General features: G+C 47.5%; 1 protein-coding gene across 4 annotated transcripts in view; it reads right to left on the reverse strand.

The window, feature by feature from the left end:
- The window catches only part of Erg (v-ets avian erythroblastosis virus E26 oncogene homolog), a 241,204-nt gene that overhangs the window by 56,525 nt on the left and 171,117 nt on the right, over nt 1-13,562 (reverse strand). The window lies entirely within an intron of this gene.

Raw genomic sequence — 13,562 nt, forward strand, 5'->3', positions numbered from 1 at the left:
AAAAATCCATGCAACAGCTTGTTTTTATTTCAGTTCTTTGGCTATCAACTCATGAGAAGCAAATGCTAATTGAGCCACAGATTATGCTTTAGAAAACGGAACTTTGGAGCCAGCTCGGGGACGGAGGGGAGACCATGGAGACCATCTCAACTCCATGGTCTGGAAAGGCTCACCCCTAACCCTAAATGATCCGGCCCCAAGATCAACCAGGGAGTGAGTGAAGGAACAGATTTCTGTGTCATCATGTTCCCCTTCCTGTCTCCACAGTCCATGATGCCCTTCCCATATTTCTTAAGTGTGGGAAATATGTTTAAATAGCTGTTATGCTAGATGTCAGCCCTAAGCTACATGCACTCATAGATGGGCCTTTTGAATGGCCATCGGATTATGGGGGCTTATCACTGACTTGCTTTTAGGAGATGGGATCAGGTTGGAAGAGGTGGGTCACTGGGGCGTGGCCTGCAAGGGTGCATCTCAGTCCCCGGCTCCTCCTTCGACCCTCTCTGCTCCCTGTCCTCCATGCGGTGAGCAGCTCTCCTCCACCAGGCCCCTCTGCCATGCTGTGCTGCCTTGCAGCCTGCTGACCATGGACTGGACCTCTACAAAGTGTGAGCCAAATAAACCCTTCTTCCTTTAAACTGGGGGTGTTAGGTATTATGTGTCAGCATCAAGAACGTTGACTACACCATTAGCACTGCCTTCTTGTTTGTGGGATTGACCTTTACATAAATAAGGATGCTCTCCATTGGTATTAGTCTTACGCAATAGCCAGTCAGAGACAGAGACCTCCATTCCCAGAAATAGTGGAAGCATGCAGTTTTATAGAGTTTTCCTCCCAAGTCCATGTGTATTTGGCCACTCTCTTCCCCACCCACAAGAACCAGGCTTTTTCCCAGCTTCCTGAGGTCACACCCCTCCTGGCCAGATGCGCTGTCTATAAGTCAGGCAGTAGGAAGAGCCAATGGGAATGGACTCTGTTCTCTGGCCTGAGTGGTGCCCAGGGTCTATACCTGGGTAACACCCTACCATTGACTCTGTTGGGATCCCTAGGATCAAAGCCCTGAGACACTCTGGGGAAAATCAAAGTGGGCGTTCTGAGCAGGAATGCAACAAGGCTGCATCGTGCCAGCCAGAGAACCAGAGTCAGGTACAAGAGGCACAGAAGCACCTGAGAGATGCTACCCAGTCACATACGCCAAAAGAAGTACTGTGAGGGAGCAGCCAGAGCGGAGGGCAGTGAGGGAGAATCCGAACCTCATAGCTCTCTCTCTCCTGGGCACACCGCGGGAGAGAATGCAGGGGCTCTGAACTCACAGTCGTGGGCTGCGAAGGGAAATCACACGGCATGATGGCGCGTGGCTGTAATCTGAGCGCTCCAGGAGGCTGATTCAAGAGGCTCAAATGCTCAACATATCCTGGGCAACTTAGCAACTCACTAAGACCCTGGCTCAAAAATAAAACATAAAAAAGGGCTGGGAAGGCAGCTCAGTGTGAAGACCGGGGTTCAATCCCCACTGTGACAAAAACTAAAAATGAAGTCGAATCAGCACCACTGACTTAGTGAAGTCATGCTAATTAAACAGGCAGAAATGACAGCTCCTTAAGTAATTTCGCTGAGCAGCTCCTCCCACCCCACAGCAGTGCTGGTAGCCGGCGTTACAAACTCAGAACAGCAAACAAGGCGGACAGGACAGCTGCTCTTTTCTTCTCACCGGGTCTGCAGACTCCAGCAAGGCCCAAAGCAGGACAACAGCTATGTAATGTTAGCTTTGGCTCTCCCATGACGAGAAACATGAATAAATGGTGATTTATATCAGAAACTGGCAAAAACAGGTTGCATGTAGAGGATGGGCAGCATTTGAAGTTACAAATTAGAAAGACAAGGGTTTCAACGTCCACAACCAAAAAGCAAGAACTTTTAAATATCAGCATGTCCCCGGATAACATATTCTTACAAACATAGGCACCAGCCAGATAAATATAGCATGAGATCGAAAAAGAAAAAGACCAAAATATTCTAAGTAAAATGAGGCTTAAGTGTGTGTTTCTGGGGGAAGGAATCCATTCTCACATCTGGCAAAGCATTATTTCAGCTCATGGTTTTCTAAAGAAAGCAATCAAAGTTAACTGAGATTGATTTGAAAGGGAAAAAAGGACCTTAACAAACGCTAAGATAACAAGGCCCAAATCCCATTTTCACATCTTAAAATTCGCCTCCAAGTTAATATTGCAGGAAAATGAGAAAAGGGACCTAATTCAGAATATCAAAAGCAACCACTTCATCGCTTTGGTTTATCAGAGGGGAAAGATTTAAAAAGTGAGGACACTTCTGGGTAAATTAAGTCAGCCAGAAACCTAGAATTGAGTACAGCTGAGGAAAAGGACACAAAATACCACACACACACACACACACACACACACACACACAGACATAGACACAGACACACATGGCAGTGCGCCATGTTTTAACAATAGGGGAGGTAACAAAAAAGCGAGGTGTAATTTTCAGAGACGTATTTCAACAAGAACAATCAGTCAAGTTGACTGCTAGAAGAAAACCGAGCTACGGACCCTCAGCACTCCTTTGGCCCCCCACACCTGACTCGGTGACCCACAGGTCTCGGCATCCCATTTTGAAGTTTAAATGACAGAGCAACATCTCAGATCTCTCTGCCTGGCAGTCCTAGGGCTTCAAAGGGGAGAGAGTGTCTCTGTAACCCCGTGGGAGTGAAACCAGACCGAAGTGTGCATGCAGGCCAGGAACTGGAAACACCTGGGGTCTGTGACTGCGGCCCTGGGACGCCTTCCCGGCTGCAGTCGACGATGTCCCTGTTTCTCTGTCCCCTGGTTCCCTTCCCCTGCCACTTGGCCAGCCCACCTGCCTGTCTACCTGCCTACCTGCCTAGGTGTGTGTGGATGCCTTCCTGAACCCAGAGTGGTCACTGTCAGAACCCTAGGCCAGCCAAAATCCTTTTTCTTTGGTTGCTTTACAACCTAGACTTCACAAACCGTCAAAACCTGGCAGAAATATGGCATAATAATTTAATACGCCCGCCTCCATGTTGCTATAAAAAGACTAAACTTTAGACTGGTGTGCGCCAGTGTGCGGGGGTGGTGGGAGGCGTTTTTCTGCAGCTCCAGGAAAGTTGGGGTGGTCTGATGTGGCAAGTAGCTGCCGCCCAAGACTGTTTTTTATGAATTTATGAAAAACACATAAATTCCAAGCAAATTCCCCTACATGAAAGGTACTGTTGGGTTAGTACTCCAGTGTTTATGACTTCATTTGACTACTGAAAGCTCTGATCATTTACAAGGACCATTCCTCTGAATCTTCCTCATGGAAGAACAGCTAATGTATAGTTCTGGAAGGGGGAAGATCCAGCTACATTACATTCCATACCACACTATACTTAGATTGAAAAAAGCATTAAAACAGATAAATAAAATGTGGAACACACTTCATACACACACTGATGCTTCCTGCAGATTTCAGGGATCCTCATCCCTTTCTGTAGCAGACGAATGCTCTACCCAGCCCTTATATTTCCAGTAAAGATTAGAAAACCAAGGTCTCAGTCCAAATTTGTTTCTAGCTTGTGATCCCCAAAGCCCACAAAAATAATATATTGTCAACATACGAAATCCATCATAGAGATTTCTTGAAAGTCTGGGAGTGTAAAAGTGCTGAAACAGAAAAATCTTCAAGAAGGCCCAACATACATTTGCAGCAAGCGCAGGGAGAGAGGGAACAGGTCCTCGCATGCTTTTAACAACTAGGGACATGGCCAGAAGTGGACTTCCAGAGAATTCCATTCCTACACCAGCCTTCAGTTTCCACAAGTTTTATGTGCCATAACTATTTGATAATCATGAAAAACAAATGAACACACTAAGTGGAACAAGAATTTTAAGACTGTGGTCATTCTACAGAATAACCTTACAGAAGTCCTTCTATCCCAACAGTGTGGAGACTGTCCCCATCGGGAGGGCAATGTCACCAGGTATAAACAGCCAGCCTTTCTTTCTGCCTTTCTGCCCTTCTGAGTTCTAACCCCATCACAATCCAATATGAAAGTCCTCCATCCATTTCTCTCACCCAGAACCAGGCAAATATTGGTGTATCACTTAACTCCTTGCATGACAATCAGTAAGAGGTCATCTTTCAGCCACTTTCATAAACAGCTGGCCCAGCTTATAATGTTACCTTGTTGAATGCTCCGCATGCAATAGCCTCTTACACCTCACTTTGTTGATTCTAAGATACTCCTTTTTTTTTTTTTTTTTTACATTTTTCCAGCTCTGAAATCTAGTTGTATCTTACAATCACTGGCAAGTCCTAGGTTATGGGCAGCATTTCTCATAAGTTAACAGGCACACTAATGGTAGGTTTTCTCAGGGATGGCATTCTCAGTTTCATAGAAGATAAAGTTTTTGGACAGTACTGGGGATTAAACACAGGCCTTTTGCACTGAACTATATCCCCTGCCCTTTTAAAATTTTTTAAATTTTGAGACAAGATCTCGCTAGAACTTGAGATCCTCCTCCCTCAGCCTTCCAGAGTGCTGGAATTATAGGCATGCACCACCACCCCCAGCTATAGAAACTTGATTATTATAATAGCTCGAGGTCAGCTGTCATCTTTGCTCACAGATGAGAAAGCAGGAGTAGAAAAGAGAAGGCGCCCCTGCAGTGAAGACGAGACAGAGCAGGGCTTGCGTGAGGACAGACGCATTCTCCAGGGGAACACCAGCTACTCCCTGACAGTCACCAGGAGGAAGAGAGAGGAGGAAAGGCGGTCCCCTGGCAGGTGCCTGCCTTGTTCTAGTAGCAAAGCTGTTTCCACAGACAGGAGATGGACCCACTGAAAAGAGAAAATCGGTGGGAGGAAGAACAGGGGGTCATTGCCCCAAACCTCAGGGTCCAGGATGAAATCAAGGGTCAGGAGAGTAACAGAACAGCACAGCACCCCTTGGAAAACACCAGAAACCCTCTAAGCACCTACCTTTCTACGAGCCAAAGGATAACGCAGCAACAGGTCCCAGGTACATTTACCTACATGTAAGTGATAGTTTAAACCAGTGAACCTGTCCTTTTCTTAATTAATCTATTACTCAGACCCAAAGAGGTGGCTCAGCATTCGCAGGTAGATATTTGCCCTCTCTTCAGGAATACTGCATAGAAAACAGGGCAGTGGAGACATGAACTCCTAATCACATTTGCAGGAGGACAAAGAAACACAAATCAGACAGAAAATACACCAACAGAAGCCCCACGGGGCTGCCATGAGCCCAACATCGAGGTCACAGACCTGAAGGAGTTTTTATTCTCAGGCTCTGCACTTCTGAAATTCTGATTTATTCTGGGGAACCACTGTCTTCCAGGTGTCTGGCAGTTATTACACACTCAGAGCCGCCCCATGCGAGAGATGCCTTGTCGGGCTGGCGTGATCATTTCTCTTCCTTCTTGACCCTTTTTCCTTTTCTTCTGAATTCTTCAGAGGAAGGAACATTAACATCGTACATTAAACGCAGCGCCTAGCTTTGTGCTCACGTTTTTCTAATTTAACACATTGCTATTTTTATCTTTCAGAAATAGAAAAAAAAAATATTGGATTAGCCTCAAAGGGAAAATGTATGTAAGCAAATGAAGTCCATTTAAAGAGCGGATTTTGCCAATATGGTATCGCTTCAGAATCAAACAAGTTTACGACCCGCCCAGTGCTAAGAGAATGAGGCTCAGAACTTGTGTTTCATACATGCATATACATATATGCATGCACACACATAATATATGCATACACACATGTGCACACAAGCACACACTAATCAGTATGTGTAATCAGTGCAAAGATCAGGACATATACAACCTTGATACCTTTCTTAATAAAGCGCGGTAGAGAGATTCCACATATTGCTTATCATTAGTACAGCAGGGCAGATGTCACATAACACTGAGAACCCTGATTCCGCCCTTTGCACCTCTCCTCCTTCCCTTCTCTTCCTGTAAGCCCCTTATCTTCCTCAGCCCACTGTTCAGGATAGACCGGCTCAGAGACCTGCGGCTACTTCTCCCTCTGTGAGTGCGCCGATTTTCCACCAGCTCCGGGCATGCCTAGCTGGTCCTCACACTCCTGTTTGCTTACATGTTTTGCCGGGACTGTGTCTTCATGAGAACAGAAGCATTTTCAGGGCAAGATTCCTTGTGTATGTGTTCCTAGCGTTAAACGGTACACACTTGTTGACTTTTGTATTAATCATAAAACCAAGTCAGAAAGTGATATCAAAGCCCCAGCTGGGGACCCACGCTTTCTGTGATGGGTGGGTTAGGAGTTGGGGGCTGTTATCGGCACTATGTCTGCTGTCACAGTTTCGGGGATCATACTGTTATGGCCTCTTGCCCTAAATCCACATAGACTTAAGTGAAAAAGTCTAACTAGTGGATACAAAAAGTATTTTGGGAAAATGAACTTCCCCAAGGCAAGGAAAGAAGCACTCCATGCAGAAAGCCTAGAAATATTGCGTAAGTGACTGGAGCTTCTCAGACAGATTTCAAAGAATGGTTACAATTGAAGTAATGAAAATGAGATTCAAATGAACCTTGGGAAACCAAGAAACCCAACCAAGGCCACCTTCCAAGGCCTTTGTCTTGAACTCGATTACATGGTGTATTCGTCCATCTAAACCTCACACCGAAATCCACTAAGAATGTGCGACTTCTGCACTTTCCCGGGTAGGATAAAGTAAACTAAATTCTAAAAAGAAATAATACATTTGATGTTCGTAAGCTTCTTTTTTCTCCCACAAAGAAACACTTTTCCCCTAATAGGTCTCTTTCCTCTGGAGATGAACAAAAAGCATAAAAACATGTGGGGAAACATCCTGTTTGCACGTTTCCTATCAAAATGAGTGCAAAGAATGCAGTTTACGGTCCTTCAGACCCGTCTGTGTGTAGGGCTCTTTCTTTCTGCTTTTTTTGCATCACTGAGGATGGAACCCAGGGCCTTGCATGAGCCAGGCAAGCACTCTGTGCTGAGCTCCTTCCCAGCTTGTGTTTATTTTTCTAGTCATTGTCATCATATTACACTTAGAAGAGTCACACAACTGTTCTTATTATTAACTGTTTGCATTAATTATTAATACATTATTAATTTATTAATTATTAACAAATTATTGATAATATTAACTGTTATTAATCATAATAATAACCCTTATTTTTATTAATTTTAAATAGCTCATCTGCAAGGAAGAGATGACTCTTCTCCTTAGTTTTTAGTGCAACATTTAGGATCAATAGGGAAATGCATTAAGTGCAATGCATTAGTGTTAGGACAGAGGAGGCCTGGATCTGGGATTAGCAGTCCAGAGGCTAAAGCCAGACTCTGCCCTCACTTTCTGGGAAACCCTTTCTCACACACACACACACACACACACACACACACACACACACACACACACAGGCTCCAAGTCTGAGCTTGCTGCGAGCTCACTGGAAATGCAGGCTCTGGGTCTCCCGCAGGCCAGGTCAGAAGCCGCTTTAGGACGACGTGCTGGGTGGGGGTGCCTGTTCAGTTCAGGTAAGCACAGTCTGACCCTAAGTTTCAATTTCTTCCATTGCAAAGGTGGCTCAGATCACAGCTGCCCAGCTCCCAACTAAGATAGCTCAAGGGGCCGAAAAAGCTACCGTATGGAAAAGGTTTTACAAAGCTTAATACTACATTTAAATTATTATCAGGGGCAGAAGGTAGGGGTGCATGTCTAAAAGCCCAGGCACTCAGGAAGCTAAGGCAGGAGGATAACATGTTCCAGGCCAGCTTGGGCAACTCAGTGAGATCCTGTCTCAAAATAAAAATTTAAAAAAGGACTTGGGATGTAACTCAGAGGTAGAGTACTTGCCTAACATGCATGAGGCTATGGGTTAAATCCTCAGTATCACCAAAAACTCTGCCCAAGTCAAACAACTACAAAGGCAATGGGTGGATGAATGAATGAATGCACCACCTGCTTATAACAGAATCTCCATGTTCTCCTGCATGAGCACATGCCACACAGCTGAAATCCCTCAAACTCCTGAAGGAAAGTCTTCTCTTCCAGGATGTGTGATCCATGATGCTTTTCATTTTGACTTTCCCTAAAACTTCCTAGGGTTTTCAACCAACTTCTACAAGAAGGTGTTTCCCACAACACCCACAGGATGAAGCTCACAATGATACTCTGCTGTCCCAGTTTTTGAAGTTTGCAAGTCCAGGCTGGGACTTAGATGATTCAGGGTCAGACATTCACAGGCTACCTGAACCTGCAGCCTGGATTCATGCAGTGACAAAGTCACCCGCCAGTCTGCAGCGGGAGCTCCACACAAAACAGGCTGCCCTGGGCTTGGCCTTCTCAGCACACACACGCCAAGAACACAGCGCATTACACATCTGGAATGGGTCTGGCCCACGGGTCTCTGACACATGAATTCATTGTTTGCGATAAAATTCCAAGAATTTTATTCATGAGAAAATTCTGGCACAATGGAAAACCTCGGCACGCACAAGAGCGAACCAACAGATGTCCTGGCCTCCACCCACTGACTGGGTTGTCAGTGGCTGAGTTAATTTGCATCAGGTGTCTCGCTCAGACATCCAAGATTTTCCATAAGAGGGGAGCTCACTCCAGACTCAAGCCACTGGGGACACCTGAGACAGAGAAGAGCTGAGGGCGCTGCTTGGAGGTCAGAGACTGTGCATGCTTGGGAGCTCAGTGCCCCTACCCGCGCCTTCACCTCCTTATCAAGAGATCTGGTGTGTGATGGTTTCCAAGCTCTCTTCCTGCACTACCAGGAGATCGACTGACTTTAACCAGTGGCAACCTCTCCCTGCGTGGCCAGCTGTGTCCTCCATCTCGGAGCAGATGTGTGAGTGAGGCGGGATCAGGTATGGAGCTGCTAAAACCCAGGCTCCTCCTCCACCGTCTCCAGATTTTCATTCCTGAGGTCTGTGTGGACATCTTCCGCGTGCACGCAGGATGTTCAGTACCAGCCTGAGAGCTGGTGTTGTGTCTTTAGGACCTACCCTCTCACACAGGCACCTCACCTCCTCTCCTTCCCATCCCCATCCCTGGAAAACAATGATTGGCAGAGAACGCTCACTGTGTAAAGTGGACACGGATGTGAATGTTTTCTTTTTCTTAGACACTGACTCCTGTGGTGGAAAGAGCCAGGGGCTGCCCACCGGAGGGTCCGATCCCTGCCAAGGTTGTACTTCGGCTCTGTGAGTGGTGGCGCCTCTCTCCCTGGGTGGGAGACTCAGCCTGAGTTTTGCAGAGAATTTTCCAGCCCATAAATCCTCCCTGGTTGCTGGGCAGGAAGGCAGCTAAGTAGCCAGGGTGTCAAGACCCTTTGTGAGCGTTCTGTGCACTGAGTGGTTCATTTTCCCTGCTGCAGTGTAAGCACCAGGCTGGAGCCCAGCATCCTAGCACTCTTAATACCCCTACCAGCTGGTTGCCAAGGACATTTGGTGTTTATGACTCTGGAGCGCTGACCTCAACGCCCAACAAGTTTGAATTACAAATGTAAAGTTGCCCCAAAATTTCAAGTGACTCATGCATATGTCATACCCATCAGGACTCTCTTGGAGCCCAGCTTGAGACCCTGTAAGTTTGTTCAGTTTGGAAATCCGAACAGTCCTTTAAATATCTGTAAATGCATTCATACTCAAACTCTGCGGAACTGCAGCATGGCTTGGTGACCTGAGGTCCTAATGACACCTATGTGTGGGCTTCTGGGTCATCTCCTGAGTGGGGACCTCATTAGGATCCTTATTGTTGTGGAGGAAGAAAACTGATGGATGACCACTGATGGATGATCTGTCCACCTGTTCCAGGGGGACAAGGAAGTTTCCAGAGCTCAGAGCTGCTGGGCCCCATCGCCCAGGCCCTGAACAGCACAAAGACACTTGTGGTGATGGGCAGGTAGCCCAGATCCCAAGTCCTGCTCTAAGTTCCCCTCCCTTCTGACCTGCGCTGGACCCTGAGGGTGTCCTGTGGCTACGGCTAGCTAGAGAAGCAACTGATTGAGAAGGATGAGTGATCTGCTCTTCCTGCCTCCCAATCCAGCAGACTTGGTTTGTCACTAGCGGTGAACACATATGCACTTTAACTTGAAAGTTAAGCGAGGTGTGGAGACCTATCCTGGAAACCAGGAAATCATTTATGCCCCTGTCTCATCTGAACTCTTAAGTGGCTGACCTGACGAAACAAGCGAACTGGACCACTAGGTTGTCCTACCCGCTCCCAGCTCCCATCCAGAGGTGACTTGCAGTTGACCCTGGCCCTGCATCTCAGGCTGGACTCTAATTAACAAACAGGATGCCGACTATATTTCTGTAGTCACAGAGCACTTCTAAGGTGTTTATCTAATCAACATCCAACACTTCCCCCAAGATCTCTCTGTTGGTCACTTTATTTACACCCCTGTCAATCTCTAAATCTCCCACTTTGCTTTCAAACAAGAGTGCATATGTGTTGGGTGTTGAGGGGGGCATGGAGCCAAAACACAGCCAGGCTGCCATCCCCCCACCTCCTTAAATTCCACATCCACAGGCTCAACCAACAGGGAATCCAAATACCAGGGTGAGGGATTCTCTACTGAGCAGGGACAGACTTTTTCTTGTTAGTTTTCCTGAGCAATACAGTAAAGAACTATTCACATGGCATTTACATGTGGGTGGTGTTACAAGAAGGCCAGAGGTGATTTAAAGCATGCAGGACATGTGCACGTGCCTGGGTCCCCTGGAAACACTGCCAAGCTGTGTGAGGAGCCTGAATATCCAGCTCATGGAAACCAGGGGGCCCTGGAACTGATCCTCCTTGGATAATGAAGGATGATGGTACGTACTTACTATTTCATTGCTCTGTGAGGAGTTCCCACCCGACTCCCTCCTCACGCTGTGGAGTCTGGCAGGGTCCTGCCCCACCAGGATGAGCAGTAGGCTCTCTGCATCTCCCTCAGACCTAGGTGGTATGACTAAAATATGCAGTGACTATTTAAGTTTTAAAAATGTATTATATTCAAAGACACACTACCATGCATTCTCCTCAAAATCCTCCCCTCACTTCAAATACACTTTATCCCATTCTCCTTGTCACTTTCTGAAGCAGTTCTGGAAGCCTCTTTCCTGAGTGTCTATCAAATATATAGATGTGGCCAAAACTACAGTGAATGGGCTTTCAACAGAAAGGCAGGCTTGTAAAAATATGGTGCTGTGTCTTCATCCATCATATTCACCAGATCTGGCACTGTGTGACTTCTGGCTCTTCCGCAAAGTCCAAATGACCACGGCAGGGGAACATTTTGAATCCATTAAGGACACTGAGGCAGCCAGGATAATGTAACTAAAGACTCCAGAACTGCTGCAGAAAGTGGCAAGGACGATGGGATGAGTGTGTTCTCAATGAGCAGAGAATTTTGAGGGGGATTCACGGCAATGTGTCTTTTACTGTAATAACCTTTTTAATTTAAAAATTCACTGTTTGTTTTGATAACCCTCGTATACCATCAAAGGCAGGTGAGATAATTTCTTAATATTTTTTTGAAGTCGATCAATCAGTCAGTGATTTATAAACCAGAAGCTTGTTTTTGAAACCTGGTCTCTGGACCAGTTGGCCCAGCAGCCCATGGGCCGTGCTAGCTGTGCGGCAGCCCAGCCAGCCCCACCCCAGGAACGCACATCTAACCGGGGAACCAGGTGAAGGCTGTGCAGGTTGAGTTCTGCGGGCTGGACTGGAAGACAAGGAGGCAGGGCTGGTGAGGAGTCTGCAGAGGACAGGGGAAAACCGCGTGTGGAGGGGCTGAGGCCCAGGCTGCTCCTCCTGAGGACCTGAGCGCAGATGAAGGAGGTGAGGGCCAGTGGGGGACCAAGGGCTGGGGTGGGGCGCGGGGAGCAGGACCAGCCAGGGAGGAAATGCTCCTGCACAGTGGGGGAGGGGAGCCAAGCAAGGGGGCCTTGGAGCCTTGCAGGGGACCGGGTGATGAGTCAGAGCACAAGGCCACCTCATCTGGCTGTCCTGGCTCGAAGCCCGGGGATTGTCTCCTTTCCTGAGACGCACTAATATTTTCCATCTCATAAGGGCTCTGCAAAGAACATTCTTTCTATCTTTTAAGTTTTATTATTTTCCAACTCGGTGTGATCAGAATATACAGTGTGCGCACCCTGTATACACCAAAAGCCACATCTCATAAAATGTGACCGCCGCCCTTGCCCTTGGCCCGCATACCGGGGGAGCTTCTGTCCTTGCCTAGGACCCTGGGTGCTCTTCATTCAGTGTCCATGGACATTTTTAAAGGGTTTGTTGCATGTGGGCGCTACCTCGCTGAGACTGAACCCCACTGATCCCCAAGAAAGGCAGCCAGAGAACCAGACCTATGTCCACCGAAAAGAACTAGCACCACAGTACCCCCCTGCTGCAAAACACTATTTGCCCAGGGCTAGCGTAGGGTGCGGTGGGCTGCAGATCTCCAGGACTTGGAAGGCAAAGGACGGCTATGGGACTGCTTCCTTTCTACTCACTGTGCACTAGAGTGAAGGTTTCTCCCTGTTTCTTTCTCCTCTCTCCTTCTCCCCGCCCCCCACCCCCAGTACTACAGGTTGAGCCCACACTGAGCCATATCCCCAGGCCTTTCTGTATTGTATGTTTTGAAACATGGTCTCTCTAAGTCACTGAGTTGTCCAGGCTAGGCTAGAACTTGTAATCTTCCTGCCCCAGCAGCCCCAAGTGCTGGGATCACAGGTGTGCACCACCACTCCAGGCTCAGAACAAAAGTTTCTGAGCTTAGACAGAGACACAAAGGCCAGTTCTTCCCTCCTTACAAAATGGTCAGTGCATTTGGGGAAGGCAGTGTTTAGATGGCCTGATCTCTGCTGTGTTCCCCTGTGGACAGACCCCGTTCTCAGAGTTCATCAGCAGAACGGTCTCCTCCATGATGAAGGGGGTCTGCCTGCTGCTCTGGAACCTTCCTCAGCTCAGCAGGCTGGGCCTCGTGACTGCCTGGGAATTCCGTGTGGGACACAGTATTGCCTTAGTCTGCCAGGGTTGGCAAAACAAAGTGCCATGGGCCGGAAGCTTGAACAGCAGATATTTATCATCTCACCACCCTGGACGTCAAAGTGGGAAATCCAGGTGAGGACGCACAGTTGGGGGGCCAACTTCTCCTGGTGTCTTTGTGTTTCAATTTCCCTTGTTAAAGACTCCAGTCACACCGGGCCTCATTGTAACTTGCCTGCTTTTATAAGGACTCTATCTCTAAGGAAGCTCACATGCAGAGTATGGAAGTTTAGACGTCGGCACAGAAACTTAGGGGCACACAACTCAACCCTCAACGTCGGTAAGCTGCAGGACTGAGAATCTGTCCCATTGCTCACTGCTGTGTCCCCTAGCACAGCTCAGTGCCACATACCACAGGAAGTGACAGAGGTCAGTGGTTCTTCAAATGTGGCCCATGGAACCCCTGGGGTCCCAATGCCCCTCAAGGGATGGCATTGCCCGAACACAGGAGCACACGCTGTGCCTTCCCACCCTCATCCT

The sequence above is a fragment of the Chinchilla lanigera genome, unplaced genomic scaffold, assembly GCF_000276665.1.
Source record: "Chinchilla lanigera isolate Chin_1 unplaced genomic scaffold, ChiLan1.0 scaffold00006, whole genome shotgun sequence".
Lineage (NCBI taxonomy): Eukaryota > Metazoa > Chordata > Mammalia > Rodentia > Chinchillidae > Chinchilla > Chinchilla lanigera.